Here is a 26,942-nt window from a genome sequence, read left to right on the forward strand (position 1 = left end):
GACTCTGCGTACTGTAATGTTGTGTGTTTTTTCTTTCCACCCAAACTCAATAAGGAAAATCCCAGAGGCAAGAGAGTATGCTTTTCTCCCTTATAACCCAGGATAATACAAGGGGAAAAAACTGAAATGTTTACATACGAATTTTCTATAATAAAGCTAATAATATGTCAGAAAAGTAAACATCCAGAGTTTTTTTTCAAAAGGTGATGTGGAAATAATCCTTCATGAATAGCATTAGATTCGATTTTTGGTAACATTTTTAAGATAAATTATTGCTCTCAGATGAGTGTCATGCTAACATGAAATTAAAACTAGTTTTAAAGGAGGGAAAGAACACGGAGTAGGAGGAAATAACTGGTGATACGAAGTGGTTCCTCTCAGCACTGAAAACAATGAATTCTGAAAGGAGATTATACAATTGATGCTGTTGCTTCCACCCTGTGTCCTCCATTTTTTCTTCACAGTTTGGTATTTGAGCATCAAGTAGCAGAGAATTATATTTCCCAAATCCTCCTAATACCTGGTCTTCATATGTCTTATTAACTCTTAAAGAAAGACGGACGGCAGCAAAGACTAAATGGTACTTACACAACAAAGAAAACCTGAAAGGACCAGGTAAGACTTTCATTAGTAGAAATAATGGGAATAATAACAGTGAGCATTTACTTATCATTAAATGTTCTTCAGGCATTTTGCATATAATAAGAAATGTACTTATTCTCTCTGTTCTATAGATGATAAAGCTGAGGGTGAGTGAGGGTGTGTAACTTATCGCATCCCACAATTGCAAAACATCAGAGACAGTATTTGAACCTAACTAGTCTGACTCTGGAGTCGAAGAGTTTAACCAGCCTACCACATTAACTGTCTCCAAACAGAGCTTCTAATTAATACACTTTGGTCCTCACAGATCTTGGCATAAGAGATTTTTACACCTACACAAAAACCACTTAAAACAAAATGTACTCAGCAATGTCACTCCTAGGTATACTCAAGAAAAATGCAATATGTATATACATATTCCACAAAGACACGTAAGCATGCGCAACAGCACTATTTTTCTGAAAGCTAGAAATTACCCAAATTGTCATCAACAAAAGAATAGATAAATAAGTTGTGGTTTATTTTCACAGTGGAATACTGTATATTGACGAGAATGAATGAACTACAGCTACATATGGCAATATAGATGAATATCATAAAATGCTGAGCAGAAGAAGCCAGATACAAAAGAATACCCCCTGCATGATTGCCTTTTTATGTAGAGATCAAAACAGATGAAACATTGTATAATGCTAGAAATGACGATAGTGGCTATCTTTAGGATAACTAGTACCTAGAAATGAGTGCACAGCTGCTTCTCTGGGGTTCTGGTAATATTCTGTTTATTCATCTGGATGCTGGGTACAAGATATATTTGATATTAGAAAATTCATGAAGCTGTTCTCATGTATGCATTGCATATGTCAATCAAAAGCCTTTTTAAAAGTACAATGCACTGTCACAGAAAAGTGTGATTATGCTTAACTTATACATATGAGTTAATAGATATTTTATTTGAAATTGGTACCCCCTCAGACCTGCACAGTAAACAGCTCTTATATGTAACTACATTTCCAGCATCACTCTTAAAAAGATATCTGCATTTGCACCCATTTTTCTCCCTATTTTTTAGAAAAAAATAAAATTTCCTCTTAAAGTGTTGCCTTCAATAACAAAAATTGGAAACAAATATTCATTATTGTGGGAATGGTCAATAAAAAGACATGCATATTAAAAAGCAGCCACTAATAAGAATGTGGTACCAATGCACACTCACCTGCAAACATACCAACAATGTGTCCTTTTTCTAGTCTAAATTGCATAATATGTACATAATGATTTATTTTTTGTAAAAAAAAAATGTATACATATATGTATACATGTATGTTTGTAAATGCACTATTAACATATAGAAAATAAATCAAATTAATATATAGCAAACTGTTAGTGGTATGTGGAGGAAGGTAGGCTTGGGGTTGTTTGGGGTAGAATTGGAGGATTCATATTGAGAGATTAAAATCTAAAGATGTTAACTTACCATTTTTTAAAACTTTTTAAAATTTGGACTCTTTTTACTGTTTTGTGTTTTCAATAGTTTAAAAACATTTTTAAATGAAAGATAATTGACTTTTTAATAACCTCTTAGTTTTTCTGGAGATTTTCTTTCTTAATATTTCCTAGCTTGCTACCCCGATATTTTTACTTTTCTTCTCCCCTCATTCCTTGCCCTCAGTTTAAAAACCACATTCAGGTCTTCTCCCAAATAAAAAGAAAAAAACAAATATCCGTCAATTCCAAATGACCTCTTAGCAAACTATCTCATATCTTTCCTCCCATTTACAGTCAGGTTTTCTTTTCTCTTCTATGATTTAACCCCTTGAAATTAGGCTTCTACCTCTGACTCGATTACACTGTCTCTGAAAAAGTTCATCAATGACCTCTTACCCTCTTAATTAATGCAGTGGACTATTTCCATATTCACATTATTTAGATTTGATGGCTGTTGACAATAGTGCCCCTTCCTCCCTCTGAAAGCCCTTCCTCAGCGTTTGAGTTAGCAATCTCCTCCAATTTTCTTCCTACTTCTCTAATGATTCCTTGTAAGTCATCTTTGTGGACTCACTTCTTTCAGCTCTTTAAATGATGGTGCATCAAAGGACCTTGTTCTTGGCCTATTTGGCTCACACTTTGCACAGTCTCAGAATACAGAAAAGACACTTTTGACTTCCATCACTATATGCTCATGAAGCCCAAGTCAGTGAGTCCAGACACGAAGTGCAGGACCTCTGTGAGGAAGCACTCACTGGATATTGTCATGTGTGTGTCTCCTACATAGGTCAGGAAGAACATGTCTCAGGTTACCCTGCTTCTCTCCTTTAATCGCTAGCTCAGTTACTACCACAGGCTCACTGGGTTTCTTAGCAAGGAATCTGGGTGTCTGTCTTAAATTTAGCATTTTACTCATTTTACCTCCACGTCTTATTTATTAACAAGTCCCACAGATTCTAATCATAACATGTTTTGTGTAACATATTATGTTACACATATGCATTTGTTACTCATATGCATTTGTTACACATATGCATTTCCACTGTTGGTGTTTTGATTCAAACTTGCATCACCTCTCATTGAGACTACTGCTCTGACCTCTGACTCACCTTGTCTACTTGTTTCCATCAGCCATCTGTACACTGCTGCTGATCTTCCTTATAACAAGATCTTCTCTCATGACTGCCACTAATTGAATATTACAATGGTGCCCATTGTGTACAGAATATCCCACCAACCATTTTTGCCTTATATTTTGCCATGTCTTTCTTCTTCACATACCTATAACTGGCGGCAAGCCCAGCTAATTACAGCTACTTTAATGTACCATGTGCCTCTGCGCATTTGTCCACTGGACAAAGAAAACTCACCTTTTCTATTTACTTAGTTCCCTGGCATCTTTTGAACAGGTTTTCAAAGACTCTAGTGGGAAAAATTATAATTGCTTTGTGTATCCCTGATATCCTAAGACTAACTCCAGAATTCTAAATTCCCAAACAAGCAAATATCATCATCCAAGCACACCAATTTGCATTTTACACAATCTGCTTCTAAGGCAACTAAATGCTTAAGATGGCAAATCTCATCTCTGCTATGTGGTTGGACATCTTTGTTCATTTATATGCTAATTCAAATGGAAAGCAATATGTTGTAATGATGATGGTTATTCCAAAAGACTGTGCACCTAATACCTTTTTAACACATAATTTAATATTGTAATTCAGGCACCAGCAGTAAAACTTGATTCCTTCTGTTGTTTTGCAAATCTGTTGATTATTTCCTTAAGGAAACAGTGTCAAACAGTGACTTCTCAGTTGAAGGGGCAACAAGGTCTTACAATCTGTTCTGGCTCATTGGGCTTCTTAGTTATACACACAAATGTTGAAGAAAGTGAAATGACTATGTAAAACAACAAGAAAAAAATGAATGATGGAATATAAAGTGGAATTCTGCTCACACATCATAGAGCATAGTTTTCATAAGTGAAAGAACCACCCTTTAATTATAAGGCTCACTAAAAGAGTAATTATTTTGGCTTTAAAGAGTGTTTTAATAAAAATCCATAATCAAAGCATTTAATTAGTAATTATAGCAACAACGGACTGAAATTCTTATTACATTACTTTATAAACATTCAATTAATTTTAAAACCCTGCCTGTGTAGACAGTAAATTTCATTATTGTCATTGACTAAATAGACACTAGATGCTAAAAATTTGAAGTTCCTATGAATACCAGTTACTTACAATGAATGAAAGACAAAGATTAACTTATATTTTTAACATAAAATATATATGATTCCTAAATCAATGAATTAGGAAGAAAAGAAGCAAAGCATACAGTCACAGTAGCTAAGAGAAGAAAGGGTTCAAGAAGAAAAAAATATCAAAATATCTACTGTTTCATAAAGTAGAACTAAATAAATGTAACTTTGTATTTCAGCATTTTTTTACTTTCATGTTTGCCACAATTTCAGACAGTTTAAGTGGCAGCATTCTAATTTTAAATGATTTCCCGTCCTCTGGTCCACATTCAACATCAACATTATTAGAGATGATCTTTAAAAATGGCTAGAAGTAATCTATATTGACCATCCATTGCACAAAGATAGCACCACTTAGCCATCTCATTCACAGGGCACCCATCTTATATTCTCTTGTTCTATAGTTATTAACTGTGATTTGTTTCTCCAACCTAAGTGTAAATTCCTAAAGGGTATGGATTATGTCTCATATATCTTGATACTCCCAAAGCAACTAGTATAAAACCCTGCACATAGCAGGTACAGAGTAAATGTTCGTTAATTTATTGCCTGGGATATAGAAATAATGAGAGTAATAGGGCTTTTTTTTAAGAGTTGAACTTTAATTATTAAAGAAGAGGAAGAAGATGTTTAAAATGGTTAGGGAATGGAAACAAAAAAATTAAAAGCAAAAGCTACAATCTAGATTGCAGGGCATGTAATCATATTGCTTTGAGTGAACAAAACTTGTGCTGTGCATATGGTTTAAAAAGACAACACCACAGAATACAAGAAACTCCATCATGGAAACTCTTAACTAATCTTTGAAGTTCTATATAGTGATTTTAGAAAGTGCTGCAAAAGAAGAATCAGTAGACATATACAACTCTAGATATGAGTGAAGGTGAAAGCATTCAAAAATTGCATCCGGTTTTTAACTATAAAAGCTGAAGACTCTAGATACATCAGATATAGGACACCTGAGATTATCCCAGCCCAGTTCCTATTCAGGGGCAGACTAGCTGTCTGGAATATTGCTGAGCACAGGGTACCTCAGATAACTAAAGGGATGAAGGCCTCGTCCATATTTGAGAATCCTGATGTATCAATCAGTTATGTTAGCATCAGTAAGAAAAAAATCTCAGGAGCATACAACAAGAAGCACTGTTTTCTTGCACACGTGGCTGTGGATCAGCTAGGGTGGCTTTACTGAGGCTAATCAGTCAACTCTGCTTTAGGCTGTAGAGGTATGAGTATGTTGGATGGCTCTGCTCTACATGTCTCATTTTAAGCCTCTAGCTAAAGGGTCAGTGCTTACCCAGTATACTTTCCTGTTTTGGCAAAGATAGAACAATCAGGCTAGCTCAATTGCACAAGCACATTTCAAGCCTCTATTCACAACCAATAACATTCCATTGAACAAAGCAAATCATACGACCAAGTCAAATGGCTGAGTGTGGGGAAATATATACTACTCAATATGAGGCTATGTCAAGGATACAGAAGTATAAGACTGCAACAGGGGAGTGAAGAATCAGTACCAATAAATCAGTTTCTTATATCTAGTATTTTAAAATTCCAGAAATTCTGGAAGCCTGTTATAGAATGTTAATACATTCTAAATGTTTATGTTTAATAAATGAATACTTTGAATATACAAACAAATACAATTATGGCTTTATAAGCTCATTTGGAGATTTCAAAATTCAAAACATGAATTATTAGCATGGTAACATTAAGGGAAAAAAAGGTACAAAAAAGTTGTGTGTGTGTGCCAACAATGCAAGCCCAGTTCTTCAATATACTCATCATAGCCATGCCTGGTAGATGTATACATAGTCTACAGCTTCTATAGATTTGAATGTCTTATAGCAAGCTCATTTTACCTACCATGTTTTCTGATGATGCAATAGATACATAAGTCATGCAGAGCCATAAAAGTAATTAATGTAAGACCAAAAGTTCCTTGAGGGCAAGAATAGATCTTTCATTTTTGTATAGCCAATGTGTATAAACTTCTCATAATATAAAAGCAAATGATGGCCGCACAAAGAATGAATGAATAAATGTAGTTTTGCTTTTGCAAATGTAATTTGAAGAAAGACAGTGTTAAATAGTGCATTAATTTTCCTACTAGACTAGATGGTTGTTACCAAGGGTGGAGCTGACTTACCTCGGTTCTTGTCAGTATTCAGTCTTCTTATAATGTTTTAGGATACTTGAGGATGAGGTAATATAAATACTTTCTTGTAATATAACCCAAATGTTTTAAGGCCTCATAAACTTGCTTATTTATTCAACAAATATTTTAAAATGCCTAGTCTGTTCCAGATAGAATTAGGGCACTTGGATATTGTAGTGGAGAAAAGGTCAGAAAAGATCTTTCCTCTTAGAAAGCTCACATTTTTTAGGAGGAAAAAGAAAATAAATTTTAGAAAGGAATATAATAAATAAATAAATAATTAATTAATTAATTTAAAGGGATGAATGGTATAATGATAATTAAAATAATTTGATGTGTTGGAGTGTGGCTGGGTATTTAATTTTGACTTCATGATTATGGAAGGCATTTTGGGAAACTGACATTTAAATTGAGACTTGCGAGAAGAGAGACATGTAAAGATTACAGGAACCCATTTCAAGCAGAGGGGGCACTTTGTGTGAAGGCCTCAAGATAAAAGTGAGCTTAGCATATTTAAAGAAGAGACAGAAGGCCAGAGTGACTACAGCAGGTTGGGAGAGAGAAAGAGTAGAATGAGATGTATTAGGAGACCAAGAGAATGCTTTGTCATGCAGAGCTTTATAAATCAGGATAAGGAGTTTGCATTTTAGTGTAAATGATGAGAAGACATTTGAAGTGGGTAAAGACTTGATTAGACTTCTATGTTTAAAAGATAATTAAGACTGCTATTTGAAAAATCAATTTTAGAAGGACAGGGGCAGTCTGGAAAGGCAACAATCACAACTTTGACTTGAATCCGTTAGGAGTAGGGGTGGAAAGAAAATTATAGCTTCAAAAATATGCTCTGTAGGTTGAGTCTGCAAGATTTGCTGTTAAAACGGATATGGGATATTAGTAAAATAAAAAAATCAAGATTAATTATTAGATATTTGGCTTTTGTAGTAGGGTAGATGGTGGTGGTATTTACTGAGATAGAGACAACTGGGGAACAAAAAGTTAAAGCAAGTTTCCATTGTTAATTTTAAGATTCTTAACAGAAATACATGTGGAGAAATATATTTTAGATGTGTGATATTAAAAAATCTGTATTTCAGGAAATGGTCAGGGCTAGGAATAAAGTGTCATTAACATATAGATGTTATTAAAATGTCATGAGACTGAATGAGATAATTTAGGGAAATTTTTCACTTAGGGACTAGAACTGGTTCAAGAATGAGCCATAGTGCACTTCAATATCTCAAAGTTGAATAGAAGAAAAGGACCTAGTAAAAGGGACTTAGAATAAATCAATGAATTAGGAAGAAAAGAAACAAAGCATACAGTCACAGTAGCTAAGAGAAGAAAGGGTTCAAGGAGAAAAGATATCCAAAGAAAGCAAGAGAGTAAATAATAAAAATGTGACTGTATTAGGGTCTCAGCAAGAAATAGATGGCATATGCAAATTAATGTAGTTCAAGAAGATTTAGTAAAAAGACTTTTTACAGAGATATTTACCAACTGTCTTAGTTCATTTTATGCTGCTATAAGAGAAAAGCTTAGATTGGGCGATCAATTATAAACAGGAATTTATCGTACATGGTTCTGGAGGGTGGGAAGTCCAAAGCACTGCCATCTTGTAAGGGCCTTCTTGCTGGATCATCACATGGTAGAAAGGTGAAAAGAGTGTGTGTGAGAGAGAGAGAGAGAAAGGGAGAGGCAAAGAGGGGGTAAACTCATTGCTTATAAGGAAACTACTCCTGCTGCAAAGGCATTAATCCATTGATGAGGACAGACTCCTCATGGCATAATCACCACTTAAAGGTCTCACTTCTTAATACTGTCACAATGGCTATTAAATTTCAACATGAGTTTTGGAGGAGACAAACATTTCATCCATAGTACCAGGTGTAAGGGAACCACAAGGATTAGTAACAACAAAGTTTTACTGTTAGATCCAAAGCAACCAGAGGATACAGTGGTTATAGAATGTGAAGGGAGTTTCCTACAATGAAGTCTATTATTTTTAAATAGTAGCATTGGTCAAAGAACATAACTTACAAGTCCTTGTGAACAGTGTCAGGCCTCTGAGCCCAAGCTAAGCCATCATATCCCCTGTGACCTGCACGTACACATCCAGATGGCCGGTTCCTGCCTTAACTGATGGCATTCCACCACAAAAGAAGTGAAAATGACCTGTTCCTGCCTTAACTGACGACATTATCTCGTGAAATTCCTTCTCCTGGTTCATCCTGGCTCAAAAGCTCCTCTACTGAGCACCTTGTGATCCCCACTCCTGCCCACCAGAGAACAGCCCCCCATTTTCCTTTACCTACCCAAATCCTATAAAATGGCCCCATCCCTATCTCCCTTCACTGACTCTCTTTACGGACTCAGCCCGCCTGCACCCAGGTGAAATAAACAGCCTTGTTGCTCACACAAAGCCTATTGGTGGTCTTTTCACACGGACGCGAGTGAAATTTGGTGCTGTGACTTGGATCGGGGGGCCTCCCTTGGGAGATCAATCCCCTGTTCTCCTGCTCTTTGCTCCATGAGAAAGATCCACCTACGACCTCAGGTCCTCAGACCGACCAGCCCAAGAAACATCTCACCAATTTCAAATCTGGTAAGCAGCCTCTTTTTACTCTCTTCTCCAACCTCCCTCACTATCCCTCAACCTCTTTCTCCTTTTAATCTTGGCACCACACTTCAATCTCTCCCTTCTCTTAATTTCAATTCCTTTCATTTTCTGGTAGAGACAAAGGAGACACATTTTATCCATGGACCCAAAACTCCGGCGCTGGTCATGGACTAGGGAAGGCAGCCTTCCCTTGGTGTTTAATCATTGCAGGGACACCTCTCTGATTATTCACCCAGGTTTCAGAGGTGTCAGACCACGCAGGGACACCTGCCTTGGTCCTTCACCCTTAGTGGCAAGTCCTGCTTTTCTGGGGGAAGGGCAGCAACCCCAATTCCTTCTCTCCATGTCTCTACCCCATCTCCTCTTTTCTGGGGGAGGAGCAAGAGCCCCTCAACCCCTTCTCCTTCACTCTTAGCAGCAAGTCCCGCTTTTCTGGGGGAGGGGCAGGAACCCTGACCTCTTATCTCTGTGCCGCGATCCCTTATTTCCACACCCCAACCTCTTATCTCTGTGCCCCAGTCTCTTATTTCCGTGCCCCAACCTCTTATCTCTGCAGCCCAACCCCTTATTTCTGTGCCCTGACACCTTCTCTGCTTTTCTGGAGGGCAAGAACCCCCCACCCCTTCTCCATGTCTCTTTTCTCTGAGCTCGCCTCCTTCACTGTGGGCAAGCTTCCACCTTCCATTCCTCCTTCTTCTCCCTTAGCCTGTGTCCTTAAGAACTTAAAACCTCTTCAACTGACCTAAAATCTAAGCATCTTATTTTCTTCTGCAATGCCGCGTGACCCCAATACAAACAACAGTAGTTCCAAATAGCCAGAAAATGGCACTTTCAATTGTTCCATCCTACAAGATCTAAATAATTCTTGTTGTAAAATAGGCAAATGGTCTGAGATGCCTGACATCCAGGCATTCTTTTACACATCGGTCCCTCTCTAGTCTGTGTTCCCAATGCAACTCGTCCCAAATCTTCCTTATTTCCCTCCCACCTGTCCCCTCAGTCGCAACCCCAAGCGTCGCTGAATCTTTCTAATCTTCATTTTCTACAGACCCATCTGACCTCTCCCCTCCTTACCAGGCCAAGCCAGGTCCCAGTTCTTCCTCAGCCTCCGCTGCTCCACTCTATAATCCTTCTATCATCTCCCTGCCTTTCACCTGGTCTGGCTTAGTTTCATTCCATGACTAGCCCTGCCCCACCTGCCCAGCAATTTGCTCTTAAAAAGGTGGCTGGAGCTAAAGGCATACTCAAGGTTAATGCTCCTTTTTCTTTATCCCAAATCAGATAGCATTTAGGCTCTTTTTCATCAAATATAAAAATCCAGCCCAGTTCATGGCTCATTTGGCAACAACCCTGAGATGCTTTACAGCCCCAGACCCTAAAAGGTCAAAAGGCCGTCTTATTCTCAATATATATTTTATTACCCAATCTGCTCCCAACATTAAATAAAACTCCAAAAATTAAATTCCAGCCCTCAAACCCCACAACAGGACTTAATTAACCTCGCCTTCAAGGTGTACAATAATAGAGTACAGGCAGCCAAGTAGCAACATATTTCTGAGTTGCAATTCCTTGCCTCCACTGTGAGACAAACCCCAGCCACATCTCCAGCACACAAGAGCTTCCGAACACCTAAACTGCAGTGGCCTCCAGAACCGCCTCCCCCAGGAGCTTGCTACAAGTGCCAGAAATCTGGTCACCAGGCCAAGGAATGCCCACAGCCCGGGATTCCTCCTAAGCCATGTCCCATCTGTGCAGGACCCCACTGGAAATCGGACTGTTCAACTCACCTGGCAGCCACTCCCAGAACTCTGGAACTCTGGCCCACGGCTCTCTGACTGACTCCTTCCCAGATCTTCTCAGCTTAGCAGCTGAAGACTGACGCTGCCCGATCACCTCGGAAGCCACGTAGACCATCACGGATGCCGAGCTTTAGGTAACTCTCACAGTGGAGGGTAAGTCCATCCCCTTCTTAATCAATACGGAGGCTATCCACTCCACATTACCTTCTTTTCAAGGGCCTGTTTTCCTTGTCTCCATAACTGTCATGGGTATTGACAGCCAGGCTTCTAAACCTCTCAAAACTCCCCGACTCTGGTGCCAACTTAGACAATACTCTTTTAAGCACTCCTTTTTAGTTATCCCCACCTGCCCAGTTCCCTTATTAGGCAGAGACACTTTAACTAAATTATCTGCTTCCCTGACTATTCCTGGACTACAGCTGCATCTCATTGCCACCTTTCTTCCCAATCCAAAGGCTCCTTTGTGTCCTCCTCTTATATCCCCCCACCTTAACCTACAAGCAGAAGATACCTGTACTCCCTCCTTGGCAACCAATCATGCACCCCTTACCATCTCATTAAAACCTAATCACCCTTATCTTGCTCAATGCCAAGATCCCATCCCACAGCATGCTTTGAAAGGATTAAAGCCTGTTATCATTCACCTGCTACAGCGTGGCCTTTTAAAGCCTATAAACTCTCCTTACAATTCCCCCATTTTACCTGTCCTAAAACCAGACAAGCCTTACAAGTTAGTTCAGGATCGATGCCTTATCAACCAAATTGTTTTGCCTATCCACACCATGGTGCCAAACCCATATACTCTCCTATCCTCAATACCTCCCTCCACAATCCATTATTCTGTTCTGGATCTTAAACATGCTTTCTTTACCATTCCTTTGCACCCTTCATCCCAGCCTCTCTTCACTTTCACTTGGACTGACCCTGACACCCATCAGGCTCAGCAAATTACCTGGGCTGTACTGCTGCAAAGCTTCACAGACAGCCCCCATTACTTCAGTGAAGCCCAAATTTCTTCCTTATCTGTTACCTATCTCAGCATAATTCTCATAAAAACACACGTGCTCTCCCTGCTGGTCATGTCTGACTAATCTCTCAAACCCTAACCCCTTCTACAAAACAACAACTCCTTTCCTTCCTAGGCATGATTGGATACTTTCGCCTTTGGATACCTGGTTTTGCCATCCTAACAAAACCATTATATAAACTCACTAAAGGAAACCTAGCTGATCCCACAGATCCTAAATCCTTTCCCCATTCCTCTTTCTATTCCTTGAAGACAGCTTCAGAGACTGGCCCCACCCTAGATCTCCCTGACTCATCCCAACCCTTTTCATTACACACAGCTGAAGTGCAGGGCTGTGTGGTCAGAATTCTTACACAAGGACATGGATTGCGTCCTTTTTGTCCAAACAACTTGATCTTACTGTTTTAGGCTGGCCCTCATGTCTCCATGCAGCAGCTGCTGCTGCCCTAATACTTTCAGAGGCCCTCAAAATCACAAATTATGCTCAACTCACTCTCTACAGCTCTCATAATTTCCAAAATCTATTTTCTTCATCACATGTGATGCATATAATTTCTGCTCCCTGGCTCCTTCAGCTGTACTCACTCTTTGTTGAGTCTCCCACAATTACCATTGTTCCTGGCCCGGACTTCAATCCGGCCTCCCACATTATTCCTGATACCACACCTGACCCTCATGACTGCATCTCTCTGATCCACCTGACATTCATCCCATTTCCCCACATTTCCTTCTTCCCTGTTTCTCACCCTGATCACACTTGGTTTATTGATGGCAGTTCCACCAGGCCTACTCACCACACACCAGCAAAGGCAGGCTATGCCACTAGCCCACCTCTTAGAACCTCTCATTTCCTTTCCATCATGGAAATCTATCCTCAAGGAAATAACTTCTCAGTGTTCCATCTGCTATTCTACTACTCCTCAGGGATTATTCAGGTCCCCTCCCTTCCCCACACATCAAGCTCAGGGATTTGCCCCCACCCAGGACTGGCAAATTAGATTTACTCAAGATGCCCCGAGTCAGGAAACTAAAATACCTCTTGGTCTAGATAGACACTTTCACTGGATAGGTACAGGCCTTTCACACGGGTCTAAGAAAGCCACCACGGTCATTTCTTCCCTTCTGTCAGACATAATTGCTCGGTTTGGCCTTCCCACCTCTATACAGTCCGATAGCAGACCGGCCTTTATTAGTCAAATCAGGCAAGTATTTTTTCAGGCTCTTAGTATTCAGTGAAACCTTTATATCCCTTACAGTCCTCAGTCTTCAGGAAAGAGAACAGACTAATGGTCTTTTAAAAACACACCTCACCAAGCTCAGCCACCAACTTAGAAAGGACTGGACAATACTTTTACCACTTTCCCTTCTCAGAATCCAGGCCTGTCCTTGGAATGCTACAAGGTACAGCCCATTTGAGCTCCTGTATAGATGCTCCTTTTTATTAGGCCCCAGTCTCATTCCAGACACCAGACCAACTTGGACTGTCCCCCAAAAAACTTGTCATCTCTACTATCTTCTGTCTAGTCATACTCCTATTCACCGTTCTCAACTACTCATACATGCCCTGCTCTTGTTTACACTGCTGGTTTTCACTGTTTCTCCAAGCCATCACAGCTGATATCTCCTGGTGCTATCCCCAAACTGCCACTCTTAACTCTTAAAGTAAATAAATAATCTTTGCTGGCAAGGCTATGCTGAACCTCTTTAGGCACTCTCTAATTAGATGTGCCAGGTCCTCCCAATTCTTAGTCCTTTAATACCTGTTTTTCTCTTTCTCTTATTCCATTTAGTTTTTCTATTCATACAAAACTGTATCCAGGCCATCACCAATAATTCTAAGTGACAACTGTTTCTTCTAACAACCCCACAATATCACCCCTTACCACAAAATCTTCCTTCAGCTTAATCTCTCCCAATCTAGGTTCCCACACCACCCCTAATCCCACTCAAAGCAGCCCTGAGAAACATCGCCCATTGTCTCTCCATACCACCCCCCAAAAATTTTCACCATCCCAACACTTTAGCACTATTTCATTTTATTTTTCTTATTAATATAAGAAGACAGGAATGTCAGGCCTCTGAGCCCAAGCTAAGCCATCATATACCCTGTGACCTTCACTCAGCAGATCTGGCTGTGAGGTCCTTTCTCCTGTCCCATCTCTTCAGGATGTATATATCTACATCTATATTTGTATCTGTATCTATATCTATCTATCTATCTATCTATATATATAGATATATATATATTTTTTTGCAGTGGAGCAAGAGAGACAAATACCTAACCTGAGTTACAAGATAAATGAAACAAGACTGCAGTGACGAGGAGCAACTGAGATTCTCCTTTACCTCCCACATCCAATGTATGTGCTTCACAGAAAAATGACAAAAATAACAAATCCACAAAATACAACAGCTAGAATTACAAGATCCATTCATCCAAGGGTGGTAGAAGGCAGGAAGGAAAGGTGAGAGGGTAAATGTCACAAGGAGAAAAACAAAATATTCAAATCAGTCCAGGCATAGAGAAAATAGCTGCAGAAAAACCTTTGGTCCTTTCAGACTCAATGGTGGTAAAATTCCACACACTGGGCCGGGCGCGGTGGTTCACTCCTGTAATCCCAGCACTTTGGGAGGCCAAGGCGCATGGATCACCTGAGGTCAGGAGTTCGAGACTAGCCTGGCCAACATGGTGAAACCCTGTCTCTACCAAAAATGCAAAAACTAGCTGGGCATGGTGACGGGAGCCTGTAATCCCAGCTACGCAGGAGATTGAGGCAGGAGAATTGCCTGAACCTGGGAGGTAGAAGTTGCAATGAGCCAAGATTGCGCCACTGCACTCTAGCCTGAATGACAGAGCAAGACTCCATCTCAAAAAATAAATAAATAAATAAATCCACACACTGGTGCCAGGAAGATCCTGCCTTACAGGCACCAGAGACAAACACTCCAATTCCTCAGAGAGAAGAGAATAGAAAGAGGGCCCTTGGCAGAGTGGGTCCTGCCTTCCCTGGCAGGGGGAGGTGAACAGGGAAAAGAGCTGCCACAGTCTCCTCCAATCCCACCCATCTCCTTTGGATGTCAGGAAACTCAGAGGCCTGCAGCAGCCTTCAGTTTGGCAGGATATAGATGTGATGGGAACTTCTCTGCAGAATTTGAGCTGCTCAGGACAGACTGAAGGTAGATTGCCTTGTGGAAGAGTCTGTTGCTTAACAAGACCACCAGGGAGAAGAGGCACAACTGGAAGAGGCTGATAATATATGAGGGCTGCAGTGCTGTGAGAAAAGCCAAGGGCAAACCAAATCCAAAGTAGTAAGGCCAATTCCTTTCTATGTTAGACAACTGCTGATGCATTTCAATTCCTTTATTGAACCAAGGATATTCGAAGTGGTACAGTGAGAGAGAAGTGACATATGCAAGAGACTAACCAGCTGACTAACAAGACAGATGGGAAAGAGATTCACAAACATTCCCTGAATCAGGAAAAGAGCCTACAGCAAAAGGGCGAAGACCATGTCAGCAATTCCCACTAGGGAATGGGTGAAGCTTTCTCCCTGATACCTCAAATGCCAGGTTAACTGTATCCTGGAATCAAGTGGCATTCCCAACTTTGCAAAGCACAAACCAGTGGAGCATCCAAAGAACACTAGAAATTGATGTGAGGAAGAATTCCAGCCATGAGCAAACATCTCCAGGTAATGATCAATAAATCAGTCACCAATAAATCGGGCTGTTACTGACTGAAGCACAGGAATAAACACCCCATAAAACAAGAGGAGACTGAAGCCCATTCCAAGGGCAACACTGGAAAATTCTGCTAACAATACGTGGCTCACTTTCTTGCTTCCGCTCTATGCTCTGGGCTGTTTTCTGTGCTAGGAGGCTACTTGCCCTTCTGGGCGCAGTGGTCCTGGCCCTGGGAGCACCCTGGTGGGTCTGGTGGCCAGGGATGGAGGAGCTTATTGGGGCGGTGGTGGGCAAGGGGACTGGCCAGAGACCTGGTGGTGGAGATGTGAGTCCTTCATGATGAGAGATTTGGGGGCACTTCTCTCTTCTCTGTGTAGTTGATAGTATGGGTGGTGAAGAGATGGCTTACTGACTGTGTCAAACCTTTCTCCAGGACCTTGACAGGGGAATCAAAGACTCCATCTGGGGTGTTTTTACCGTCTCAAAACTAGATGCTCAAATCCAGCAAAAGGGAGAGGCACAACGTTGAAGAAAGGCAAGTAGTGTCCTAGTCCAGAGAAGGGCCCAGGGTATACATTATTTCTTAAGGCAATTGCATAGCAAAGATTTTATTAGGATTTGGAATGTATTCACCTATTTTTGCCACATTACCAAATGTTGCTATTCTGATAGCGATGCTTACCTAGAGGAGTTGTTGGGGTGAAATAAATGGTACATGAGCCAAATTAAAACATATTTCTTAACTAGTGATCAGATCTAGATAAACTCAATTTGGTGAGAATTTTTAACTTTGTAGTAATTTACTTCAACTCTTAAGTAATTCATAGAGGTGAGGTGTTTATACAGTAAATTATACAAATGAACATTTGTAAAGTGAAATAAAATAGAATCTGATGAAAACTAATCCTTAGATATCAACAAAATATATTTTTATTATTTACAAAACCAATTTTTAAAAATAAAATACCTGATACAATTTATGCTATGATATGAAAAGAAAATTTGGTTCCTTATTTTTTCCTGGAACTATAATCATTATTAAATTCATATAAAATATTTAACAATAAACAAAGAACATAGAAGATTAGAAGCATCATTTTAATCTAATAATTCAATAAGGTTGTAAGAACATAAAATCTTATGTATCGGGAGAAGTCATTTAACTTTCTACGTCTTTTCTTTCCCATTTAAGTTAATATTATTGACATATTCACAAGGTTGCTGAAAGGTATGAGTAATATAAAAATTGTAAAGTAGATTAGAAATATAAAGTGCTATGTAAATGCTTGAAGATGGCTATGCTTCTGTGAAGAAAGCCCAAATTTCTATTCATTTTATCAATACAAAATGAAACAGTCTCATATTACTGGAGTGTTATGACAGAGAAATCAAAAGCAAATTCTTTACATAATGAAGAAATAGGTGACTTAAAATGAATGATGACATGAAATTTACATATTTCAACTCTTACCTGACCTTTTCATATTATCTAAAATCTTTCCCTACAATAAATGGCTACTTAGACATCTAGAAAATCAAATTTAGTTGGACCAAATACTTTTTAATAAAACTGTCCCATAAACTAAACTGTCCTCTGAAGAAACTATTCATGAAAAGAAATATAAGTATGAGTTGAAATATTGTCCTTGGGGGAATAATTTAAACTTATCCAGATAATTATTGTATTGATCTTTGCAAAAAAACCCTTTAGTCTGTTGGCCCAGTGTGTGACCCTAGCTGACTCCTTTAATGCTGAGCCTCAGCTTCCACAATTTCAAAGCAAGGAGAATGGTAAAACCTGCCTTAAACTTCACAAGGTAATTGGAATGTGATTAGATATGTGGGTGTTTGTTTAACATATTTCATGTATGTTTACATGTAAAGAATAAAGATGCTGAAAAACTAGGCTCTCACTGCTTTATTATTTTGACTTTGAATCTCTGAAGAAAAGAAAAGTATCAAGTTGTTGCATTTGCCTTACTTGCTCCCTCTCTCCAGGGACAAAAATTCAGAATAGAGAAATTTAATTAACAGGCATATTTTGGCTTTTGTTCCCATTGCTTTTGATGTTTTAGACATGAAGTTCTTGCCCACGCCTATGTCCTGAATGGTATTGCCTAGGTTTTCTTGTAGGATTTTAATGGTTTTAGGTCTAACATGTAAGTCTTTAATCCATCTTGAATTAATTTTTGTATAAGGTGTAAGGAAGGGATCCAGTTTCAGCTTTCTACATATGGCTAGCCAGTTTTCTCAGCACCATTTATTAAATAGGGAATCCTTTCCCCATTTCTTGTTTTTGTCAGGTTTGTCAAAGATCAGATAGTTGTAGATATGCGGCATCATTTCTGAGGGCTCTGTTCTGTTCCATTGATCTACGTCTCTGTTGTGGTACCAGTACCATGCTGTTTTGGTTACTGTAGCCTTGTAGGATAGTTTAAAGTCAGGTAGCGTGATGCCTCCAGCTTTGTTCTTTTGGCTTAGGATTGACAAATGGGATCTAATTAAACTAAAGAGCTTCTGCACAGCAAAAGAAACTACCATCAGAGTGAACAGGCAACCTACAGAATAGGAGAAAATTTTTGCAACCTACTCATCTGACAAAGGGCTAATATCCAGAATCTACAATGAACTCAAACAAATTTACAAGAAAAAAACAAACAACCCAAACAAAAAGTGGGCAAAGGACATGAACAGACACTTCTCAAAAGAAGACAGATATATAGGAGATATACCTAATGCTAAATGACAAGTTAATGGGTGCAGGAGATCAACATGGCACATGGATACATATGTAACAAACCTGCACATTGTGCACATGTACCCTAAAACCTAAAGTATAATAAAAAAGGCATATTTTAATTATTCTTTGTTTACTTTTTTAAGGAAAAAAAACAAAGTTAACTTGTAGACATAGATTTATATAATAAAACATTAAAGCCTCGTGAGAGCCTACCAACTTTGATGATATGTTGCAAACTGTGCAAACATTATACTTAGTTTTTAACTAGTTTGTCTCTCCTGAGATTTAGTCACATACATTGGCACACCCAAGTCCTGTTTGATTTTGCCTCCCTTAACCATACCCATAAGTGCTAGATGTGGGTCTTTATGAACTAACCAAAGTAAATTTGAATTTTTGGTATATGTCTCAGTAGATGTAAATTAATAAATGTATATTTATTAAATGTTATTTATTAAATTAATAAACATATATTTCCTGAGTGAGCATTCTTTAGAAAATTTAATTCAATTTATTCAAACAATATAAAGGGATAGAAAACAAAGAAAAGAATAATTAGGACTGTGGATTTAGAAGCAACCACTGTTAAGTTGGTGTGTGTATGTGTGTGTGTGTGTGTGTGTATATATATGTGTGTGTGTTTGTGCATATATGTGGGTAGTATATAATAAATAAAATAATGCATTATTTTATTTGTACAAAAATTAGATTATCTTATAGGTGTTGCTCTGTAACTTACTTTTTTCATTTAACTGCTCATAAATCTGTTTGTCTTTCTGTCATCTACCTATTTGTCTTCATGATCACCTTGTACAATTACTCTTCTCATCCAAACTTCTACAGTGGGGTGTAGTAAGAAACAGTAGACAACAAATCTATGAATGCCAATTCTCAAAGCCCAGGACAAGAAACAGGCATCAGGAAAGTTTGTCATCAGAGAGCAAGACCTGAACCAGCAAGCTCAAGGTTGGGGGAACACTGTGGTCCAGTGAAGAGAGTATAGTAAGAATAAGAGCAGCTCAGTGGTAGATGATCAAGAGAGGGGTGTGTGTGTGTGTGTGTGTGTGTGTGTGTGTGTGTGTGTGTGTATGTGTGTGTGTGTGTTTTATTAAACATAGAAAATTGGGTAGAAACCCAATTATAAAAATTTAAATCTGAGGCCGTATGCAAAGCAGAGTAGGGAAGAAAGACATTCAGATTCAGGAACAAGGAAGAACTCTAACAAAGAAAATTGACATTCTCCTATTTCCTCAGATATATGAAGCTCTTCCTCATGCAAAGCTTTCAAATATGCTTTTTCTTCTGTCTAAATATATTCCTCCTGCCATTTCTTAGTTGACTTTCTCATTCTCCATCAGATACTTTCCTCGGAGGAGCCTTCCAGGTTTATGTAAGCTAAATTAGGTCCCCCTCACATCCTTTATTACCAGCTAGTTTTGATGCATAACAAAATAACCCAAATTTAGTAGCTTAAATAAAGACTATTTCAGTCATAATTATGTGTATCAGTATTTTGGCCTGGGTTCAGCTGTATGGTTCTTATGCTGGTCTCAGCTGGGCTCACTCTTATCTCTATGGTCAGACACAGGTTCTGAGATCACTTGGCAGTTTGGCTTGGACCTGGCTGGTCCTGAATGGCCTGATTCACATATTTGGGGGTTGGCTGTCTGAAAAATGGGACATTTTAATTCTCCTCTATAGTCTTGTGGTGGTTTCAAATTCAACATATGGCAAAAGAGAAATCCTCAATATGCAAATACTTCTCAAGTCTTTGCTTGTATCATATTGCTAAATACTTACTGGCCAAAGTAAGGTATATGATTCACCTAAGTGAAAATTAGACTTTATCTGTATATGATATGATCTGCAGTGTCCTATTATAAGAGCATGAATACAGAAAGAGGAAGTATTTGTGGCTGTTTCTACAATCTACTAAACACTCTCTCATAATATCCTAAAATTTTTTCTCATAGTACTAATATTTATGCCTTATTTGCCTAATTATTCTTAAATTATATTTCTACTACTAGACTATAGGACTATTAATATTATATAGACAGAAACCATTTCTATTTTTCCCAAAACTATTTTAAGTGCCAGGCTAAGGGTCTGCCTGATAGCAAGCCCTTTGTAATTCGTTACTGAATAGATGCATAAATGAATCAGAATTGGGGCATAAAATTAGGGTTTGAATTCTAGCATTGGTATCCCAGTCATGAGTCTCAGAGTGCTGCATCACAGATGCATAACTATTTCTTTCCTATGATTATTTAGTTTACATAAGAGAAAAATTCACTCATTCTTGTTTAATCCATTTGAATTTTGTTTACAGTGGAATATGAATCATAACTGATTGGTAAAGGAATATGTAACAAATAGGTTTGTAAGAACTATAATATCAAACATCTTTTTTGTTGTATGATTATTTAGGCTATAACACAATTGTGGGCTACTGAAACAACAAGTTGGAAATAATCATACAGATATGACACCAATAAAATTAGGTTTTTCCTACTAAAATAGTTGTCTATACTTGCATTTAAAATACTTTATTAATCCCTTTTTATTTTATCATCATCAGAGCTAGGAATGAAGTTTCTGCTGCATTAATATTGTAGGTTCCATTTATTAGCCCACTGAAATTTTTTGAGATGAAGCTTCTAATTTTGTGTATCCTGTCTGGTTTTAATAGCTAGATTATTTTAACAATGACTTTTTTCCTACATCATAATATTTTTAATAAGAAATGGATATGTGGATGTTTCTAAGATATTAGTTCCATTTCTTTTTAAAAAAATTCTATTTCAAAATAACAGTAGGTTCTTCTATAACCTACCCATATAGGGCATCTACTCAAATGGGTGACTTGTTTATATGTACCAATAGTCCTGTGGTCTCAGTTATTTCTCAGGACAACTGCAATCCATATAACCAACATGGCTTTAACCAACATGAAAACAGAATTCAGTTAAAATCTCATTTGTCAGCAGTCTTTTCTGTTACCTTATCTCAAATATATTTTTATAATTTGAAGATGAACCACTATAAGATGTATAGTTGCCAGTATTTTTACCAGAGGCCTACCTAATAGCTCTAACATCCTGTTTGCTTTTGATAGTCTTAGTACAAGTATATATTTATAAAAATCTCTTGAGTATTTGAGACCCTGAGTTATCCTTTTCAGTTCTATTTTGAGAAACAATTATTGTCCCTAGCCAAACTGCTTTACCTGCAGTTTTATTTTATTTTATTCACACCTCTATTTGGACGTAAATATGACTAATATTAAATGTTTTTGTAAATTCTGATGAACATAGATGCAAAAATAAAATACTAGCAAACTAAATCCAACAGCACGTTAAAAAGATAATACACCATGGCCAAGTGGACTTTATGCAAGGGATGCAAAGATGGTTCAATATATGCAAATCAATAAATGTGATACATCACATAAACAGAATCAAAGACAAATACCCCATGATCATCCCAATAGATTCAGAGAAAGCATTTGATGAAATTCAGCATCCATTTATAATAAAAAACCTCAACAAATCAGGCATAGAAGGAACATATATCAAAATAATGAAGGTCATATGTGGCAAATCCACAGTCGATGTTATACTAAAAAAGGAAAAGCTGAAGGCATTCATTCTAAAAACTGGAACAAGAAAATGATGCCTGCTTTCACCACTGCATGCAACCTAGTACTGGAAATTCTAGCCAAAGCAATCAAGGAAAAAAAATGAAAGTCACCCAAATTGGAAAAGAGAAAGTAAAATTATTTTTCTTGGCTGATAATATGAGCTGACATCTAGAAAACCCTAAAGACTCCACAAAAAAACTTTCATATTTGATAAATGAATACAGTAAAGTTTCAGAATACAAAATCAATGTAGAAAAATCAGTAGTATTTCTAAAAACAAATAATCTTGCTGAGAAAGAAATCAAGAAGGCAATCCCATTTACAACTGCTGCAAAATAAAAATAAAATACCTATGAATATACTTAACTCAGAAGGTAAAAGATCTCTACAAAGGAAACTATAAAACAATGATGAAAGAAATTGTAGATGACACAAACAAATGAAAAAACATCCCATGCTCATGAATTGGAAGATTCAAAGTCATTAAAATAACCATACTGCCCTCAAAAATCTACAGATTGAATGCCATCTCCATCAAAATATGAATGTAGTTTTCACAGAATTAGAAGAAACAATCCTAACAATTACATGGAACCAAAAAAGAGTCTGAATAGACAAAGCTAAAAGAACAAAGCTAGAAGCATCACATTATCTGACTTCATTTATACTACATGGCTATAGTAACCCAAAAAGCATGGTATTGATATAAAAATAGACACATAGGTCAATGGAGTAAAGAAGCCGTAACTAAAGCCACATATCTACAGCCAACTCATATTTGACAAAGTCGACAAGAACATACACGGCAGAAAGCACACTCTTTTCAATAAACAGTGCTGAGAAAATAGGATTGCCATATACAGATGCATAAAACTGGACCTGTCTCTCAGTATATGCAAAAATCAACTAAAGATAAGACTTACATGTAAGTTTTCGGCTAATAAATTTAACTATAAAAACACTAGAAGGAAACCTGGAGAAAACTCTTCTGGACATCCGTCTAGGCAAAGAATTCATGACTAATACTTCAAAAGCACAAGTAACAAACACAAAAATAAGCAAATGGGTCTTAATCAAACTAAAAAACTTCTGTACAGCCAAAGAAACAATCAACAGAGTGAACAAAAAGTCTGCAGAATGGAAGAAAATATTTGTAAACTGCACATCTGAATAAGGACTGATATCCAGAGTTTACAAGGAACTTGATCAACTCAATAAAAACAAAAATAACTCCATTAAAAAGCAGGCAAAGACATTAAGATACATTCAATAAAAGTCATACAGATGACCAACAAGCATATGAAAAAAATGACTAACCTTACTAATCATCAGAGAAATGCAAATCAAAGCCACAATGAGATGTCATCTTACACCAGTCAGAATGGCTATTATTAAAAAGACAAAAAGTAAATTTTCGCAAGGATGCTGAGAAAAGGGAACACTTATTCACAGTTGGTAGGAATGTAAATAGTACAACTGCTATGGAAAACAACTGCTATGGAGATTTCTTAAAGGACTAAAAATAGAACTACCATTTTATCCAGCAATTCCACCTTGGGTATCTACCCAAAGGAAAATAAATCATTATATCAAAAAGACACTCACACTCATATGCTTATTGCAGCACTATTCACAATAGCAAAGATATTGGCTAAAGAAAATGCGATATATACATATATATGCACACAATAGAATGCCATTGAGACATAAACAAGAATGAAATTATATCTTTTGCAGCTACATGGATAGAAATGGAGGCCATTATCTTAAGTGAAACAACTCAAAGAAAGTCAAATATCACATGTTCTTATTTATAAGTGAGAGCTAAATAATGTGGATACGTGGACACACACTAAAAGCCCTGACGTCACCACTAAACAATATATTCAGGTAACAAAATCATACTTGTACCCCATAAATTTACACACATAAAGTAAAATAGAATAAGAAACATCAAAGTACAAATTGCTCATTTTATCCATTCAATTAATGTTCTCCTTTCTAGATGACACTATCTTTTAAGTTGTATAATTATCAAAGCAAATTGAAGTACATTTTGTTCTTGCAGGATATTTGATTTTTAATACAATTTACATTGGATGAGAATTATATACACCATATACAATGAAGATAAAAGTTTGAAATATATATTATCCTGACTTTTCAGTTAACCAGAAAACATGCTGATACAGCTTGGTATGAAAGGGCTGTAAATACCAGGACCTTACAATAGAACGGAGTCTCTACCCATTGCCCAATTTCTTTGCTCTGGATTTCAAGTCTTTTTACTTGTTTTTACTTGTTTGTGATTCTTCCTCGAATAAGAGGGATAGACAAAAAATGACATGCTTAATAATGGAGGCAGGGCTTAATCTCAGTTTGGAATAAGGAGAACATATAAGGAGGAGACTCCACAAGAAAAAAAAAAGAGAGAAAGAGAATAGGTTCAGAATTTCTGGAAAAGACATGAACTATTCTAGTCAACATAAATGAATTAGGATACTTTAATACTTTTTCCAAGGACAAGAAAATTAGGAATGAGTTGACTCTGCTGCATACAGTAGTTGAAGAGATAGGAGATGGGGAAAGGATAACTTTATTTATCAAAGAGAGGGGAAAAGCAAGCCTAGCAATGGAGTCCCTATCGATGGGGCCAAGTGATTATGGCCAAGAACAAGAGGAAGTGGGATTAGATTGACTTAGAGAAGGGGAATGAGATCTTGCAGGGCCTCTATTCTAATAAGAATCAGACTTCTCTGTGAGCTAGGAAGTCATAGGTGCTGCAACAGTGATGTGATTTATCTACATTTCTAAAAGAAAAATTCTAACTGTTGGTGTGAGAATAAGTTGTTTAAAAGATAAAACTATAAGACCATGACCCAAGAAACAGAACAGGGTTACAATTATACCAACTAAACTTCTGCCTCTGTTTTTAAATGTTTATGACGATTTTTTTTTTCAAGACAGAGTTTTTGCTCCTGTTGCCCAGGCTGGAGTGCAATGGCATGATCTCAGCTCATGGCAACCTCTGCCTCCTGGGTTCAAGAGATTCTCCTGCCTCAATCTCCTTAGTAGCTGGAATTACAGGTGCCCGCTACCACACCCAGCGAATTTTTGTATTTTTAGTAGAGACGGGTTTTCACCATATTAGGCAGGTTGGTCTCAAATGCCTGACCTTAGGTGATCCGCCTGCCTCAGCCTCCCAAAGTGCTGCCTTTGACATACTGCTACAAAGCCATTATCAGAAGGCCACCACTTCTGCTATTATTGTATTGCCTTGCTTCCCACTCTAAAGCTATCCTCATATGGACTGATAACATGAGCTGTCCTTGGGATGCACCTACAGACATGCTCTAAAGCTATTACTGCTTGCCTAAGTCCTGCTCAATGACTATCAGATTGAATTGGGAAGGGAGGGAAGAAGGAAGGAAGGAAGGAAGGAAGGAAGGAAGGAAGGAAGGAAGGAAGGAAGGAGGGAGGGAGGGAGGGAGGGAGGGAGGGAGGGAGGGAGGGAAGGAAGGAAGGAAGAAAGGAAGGTAGGAAGGAACTAATGAAGAAAGAAAAAATGACAAAGGGAGGGAAAAAGAAAGGGCAACATGTGATAGTTGCCAATTAGTTCATCACTTACACAGAAAAATATATAAAATATGAGAAAATATAAGAAATATTTATTTTATACCATTTTATAATAGTGAAACCCATTTAACCATGTAAATTTTCTTTAAATTTTAGCTCAATATTATTAAATATTTAAAAAAAGTGTTTTATTTACATTTAACTCTAATTTGCAAATGGTCAAAAATATTTATTTGATTTTTAGTCAATGGAAGTTATACCTTTTATAGTAGTAGTGAATTAAGACTTGATAATTGAAGTGACTCATTTCCTTAAGAAATGAGGAACAGATGGCGATCTATCAGCTTGTTTCCCCTCCACCCAAGATACAGACATGGCTTCTGTTCAAGAAGAGCTGGCAACAATGTCTCCAAATGCAGGGTGACTGGTCATGAGGCCAGCCAGAGACCCAAGAGTGAACCCCGTCTATGTTCTTAGGGAGAGGTGCTGCAACAGACTCTGGGCCAGAGCTGGCAGGAGCATGTTTTCTCAGGTGTGTCTGTTTCATGGACTCGCCACCCATCAAATCAGAATCTGGTCTGCCTCAGGAACAAACCCCGTCATTCACCATAGGCTTCCATGGGTTCATTAAGTGGTGTGGGCCCTTCTCCTTCAAAATTGTAGGATGGTACCCCACAGAACCATCTTACCTCACTACATTCATAGGATCACTGCTTTCATTCTTGATTCAGGCACTTCCTTAGCCACGGCAGACCACCTGAAGTCTCTCTAGCTGCAGCTTCACTGGAAAGGTCCCAAGTCTGCACCCAATTAGTAAGCCAGCAGTCCCAGAAACAGCAACAGGAGGAGGCCACAGAGCTTTACTCAGTGTTTTTATCACCATTTTTAAAACAACAGCTGCAGCAACACCTATTGCTTCTAATAGTGATATGAATAATAATTATACTTACAATGATGATAAATTACAAGAATTATAACGGTTGACATTTAGTTTATATATAGATTTATTATTTATAATATTCTACAATTTACTTTCAGTAACATATATATGTTAATTTACAGTAAACATCAGGACCCCAAAACACTTCACCCGATGAATGAATCTCACCTGTGGACCCATGACTACTCAAGTGCCAGTGCAACCCTTTCACCACTCCACCCCCAGGCCTAGGATATGGGCAACCTTCTGAGATGATGTCAGAGCCTGACATGCATATGATCTGTTGAGATCTTAGAGCTCTGCTCTGGTAAAATCAAAGGACAACTTCAAGACACACTCAGCTGTTCAGCTAAACTGCAGAAGGAGGAAATGTTTTTTCAACAGATCTATATTTATGTCAC

At 37.9% G+C, this 26,942-nt stretch overlaps 1 pseudogene; it reads right to left on the reverse strand.

Moving 5' to 3' along the window:
- Window positions 1–15,045: 15,045 nt before the first annotated feature.
- On the reverse strand, window positions 15,046–26,721 carry LOC100584542 (annotated as a pseudogene).
- Window positions 26,722–26,942: the final 221 nt, after the last annotated feature.

Source organism: Nomascus leucogenys, chromosome 11 (assembly GCF_006542625.1).
Source record: "Nomascus leucogenys isolate Asia chromosome 11, Asia_NLE_v1, whole genome shotgun sequence".
Classification (NCBI taxonomy): Eukaryota; Metazoa; Chordata; class Mammalia; order Primates; family Hylobatidae; genus Nomascus; species Nomascus leucogenys.